Source organism: Sorex araneus, chromosome 3, assembly GCF_027595985.1.
Source record: "Sorex araneus isolate mSorAra2 chromosome 3, mSorAra2.pri, whole genome shotgun sequence".
NCBI lineage: Eukaryota > Metazoa > Chordata > Mammalia > Eulipotyphla > Soricidae > Sorex > Sorex araneus.
In genome coordinates this window covers 84,292,388-84,295,495 of record NC_073304.1, presented here as the reverse complement: position 1 = coordinate 84,295,495, position 3,108 = coordinate 84,292,388, and the positions used below count along the sequence as shown (strand labels likewise).

Here is a 3,108-nt window from a genome sequence, read left to right as displayed (position 1 = left end):
TCCCCTGAGCACCAACAGGAGTGATCGCTAAGCATCGTAGCATATGACCCAATAAAACAACAAAAAGGTGTCTATCCAGGGGTAGAAGGGGGATTTTTTTTTCTTGAAGGAGGTGGTGCAAATAAAGCTGGGAACATCTGATATAGACATTTTGTTAAATAAAATCTTAGAACTTCCCTCAGTACTAACAACGTGATCCACTTTCCTTCACTTCCTCTGGCACCCAACAAAATAATCTGTAGTCTTGGCTGAGTCTGAAAAGATGTTTAGTCACTGCTCTGTAATACATGCATGCTACCACCAGGTGACGTCAAATGTCACTGTTGTGAACAGATTCCAGGCTAGGCATTAAGAATCCAGTGATTCAGGGCCAGAGTGATGGTACAACGGGTAGAGTTTTTATTGCCTTGCGCATAGTGGACCCCTGATTTAATTTTTGACATTCCATATGGTCCCCCGAGAAGTTCCAGAAGTGATCCCTGAGTGCAGAGTCAGGAGTAAGCCCTGAGCAGACTGGGTGTAGCCCAGAAACAAACAAACAAAAAAAATCCAGTGGTCCAGGTTGTCCAAAGTCATTACAGCGACAGAAACATATTAACCTCACATGCTGTTGAGGTTGCCCATTCTATCCTAGCACAGGCTTAAACAAGCAAACAAACAAAATAGAATCTAGAGGTGAGAAAAATCCCAGTATCCTCCCCATGCCCGACCCTCTCCTAAAGCTCCCGTACTGAGCAAGAAATCACTCAACAAAGTACTACAAATAGTTCAATGGCAGCACCGAGGAAGCATCTAGATACTAGTGCTAGGAGTGAGCAGAGAGAACGATGCTCACCGTATGTTCTGGGCCTTCCCCACATGCTCCAGCCACCTGACGGCCAGCTGGGCCTCACAACGAGTTCTGGCCCACGGGATGTGAGGCTGGTTCTCACGTGGGACACTTTGGAGCCCAGATGTAGAAAACTGAGCCTATGGGTATTTCTCGCTGATCTCTCTCTCTCTCTCCCCCTGCGCTGCACTAGCTGGTTCCCTGGCATATGTAGACCCAGGGTGAGCCTGAACTGCCCCCACCCCCAGCCAGCCCTGCCCCCTTCCCCCTGAGCTGCAGGACTCCAAACCTCCACGGCTCTTGCTCTTAGGCAGCGCCTATGTTTACTAACTGGCCCTTGGGAGGCAGGCTGATTCTGCAGCACCCCCGGCATCAGACCCGCGGCGTCAGAACGCGGGTCTGATGAAAGACCGACTTGGCAATCGCAAGAATGGGACTCGGAGGGAGGCCTTTTCCTCTGGGTGGGCATCAGATGACTTATGAGGAGGGAAAGAAAACAAAAGTCAGCCACGTTGTCCCCTCCAGCCTTCCCCAGTGTGGGGAAGAAAGGAGACCCCTTAGCCACAGAAGTCAGGAAAGTAGGCTGTTCCTTACTCCCACGATGGACACTGAGCATGTGACCCACAGAAAGCCACCTTCAGGGCAGGAGAAATCGGTGCTGGCCACAGGGCCGGACTTTCCTTCATTCAGGTCTGCTGTGGGGCCAGTGCCATGCACGGAACTCCGCTGGCTCATGGAGGCCCCACTTTTAAATGTTTTCTCTGATGAATATTGCCCTGAGTAGCCTACTTTGAGGAGGGTCTGGAACACGGATTTGTCTCCTTCCCCGAAATAAATTCCTAAAATTAAACGTGCTGCGTTAAAAGGCAGGAGCATCCTTTAAATGTTTTCGATTTGTCGCCAGATCATCCGAGAGCGTGCACCAGTTCCCAGCACAGGCGCTCACGAGAGCAAGCCCGTGCTTGGACTCTCTCCAACACAGTCTTCTTCGGAGGTTTTGATTTATATTTAATTACCGGAGAGGCTGAGTCTTTTCATAGCTTGATAGGTTCTCTTTTGTTTAATTTCTCCATTCAGTGTCGTGGCCTGTTTTTTTTTTTTCAAGGAATGTTATCTTTTTCCTTTATGGATGTCGAGTCACTTTTTATATATTAAAGATACTCTGTCTATTTTGCAGGAAAACTGGATGATAAAACATGAATTTAGTATTGAATTTTGAGTTTGACAGGAATGCTAAGTTTCAAACAAAGCAATGGGCTTTTAGAAACCCCTTTTCTGTGAGAAAAGGACATTTTCTCTACATTTTCTCCCTGGAAGGGTGAAATATGTTAAAAATGCATTCTGGAGTAATAACTCAATGATGGGGTGCACACACTTACCATGTGGCAGGCCTGGGTTAGGTCCCTGGCACCAAATGGTCTCCTGAGCACCACCAAATCAATACCCAGAAATAGAATTACTGGGGCCAGAGCAATAGTACAGCAGGAAAAGCACTTGCCATGCATGCAACTAACCCAGGTTCAATATCTGATTTCCCATACGATCCCCTAAGCCCTAAGAGTGATTTTTGAGTGTAGAGCCAGGTGTAAGCCCTGAGCACTACCAAGTGTGCTCCCCCCAAAACAAAATTTAAAAAAACAACAACATTGCCATCTCTTCTTTGTCCTCTCACACATCTCCTGACCTCACCTGTACCATTGGCTCTGCACCATCTTGATGAATGGCAAGGATGGAATAGCCCCAACGGGCCTGTCCCAGGCAGTTCAGGAGAGAGCTCACAGGACACAGTGTCTCTGGGGGCCAAGCTAAAGGACCATCCACAAAGGCACTTTTCATCTCACTCCTAGAATAAATTTAAAGTGGGTCACCAGGAAGCTGAGGACAGTTGCTCTAGTGAAAATATGTGACCCCCCTGGCCCAGAGGCTCACCCACGGGTCAGGGGTCAGAGAGCCATGGTAAAAGGAGAGGCTGGATGACCAGATGGAAGGAAACCTACCAGTGACAATAGTAGGAAAAATGCTGACATCAGGCATCTCTGAGAAAATGCAAATTGACACACATTTGCATACCCAACAAGATGGTTATGAGAAGTGGCCAAAATGTGGAGTATTTGATGGCCAGTGATGATTTATCTTGTATGAGCAGGTAGTAGAACTCTAGCACTGTCAAAGCTCAAGATCAGAAGCTAACCCTGCCTCCTGTAGACCCCAGAAGGTATACAAAGGGTTCAGGTGATGGACACTTCCATTGCTTTTGACTTTTACCATTTACATAACAA

The 3,108-nt window shown here is 47.5% G+C and overlaps 1 pseudogene; it reads left to right on the top strand.

Moving 5' to 3' along the window:
• Positions 1 to 517: 517 nt before the first annotated feature.
• Positions 518 to 641, top strand: LOC129403945 (small nucleolar RNA SNORA66; annotated as a pseudogene).
• The last annotated feature ends 2,467 nt before the right edge of the window (positions 642 to 3,108 follow it).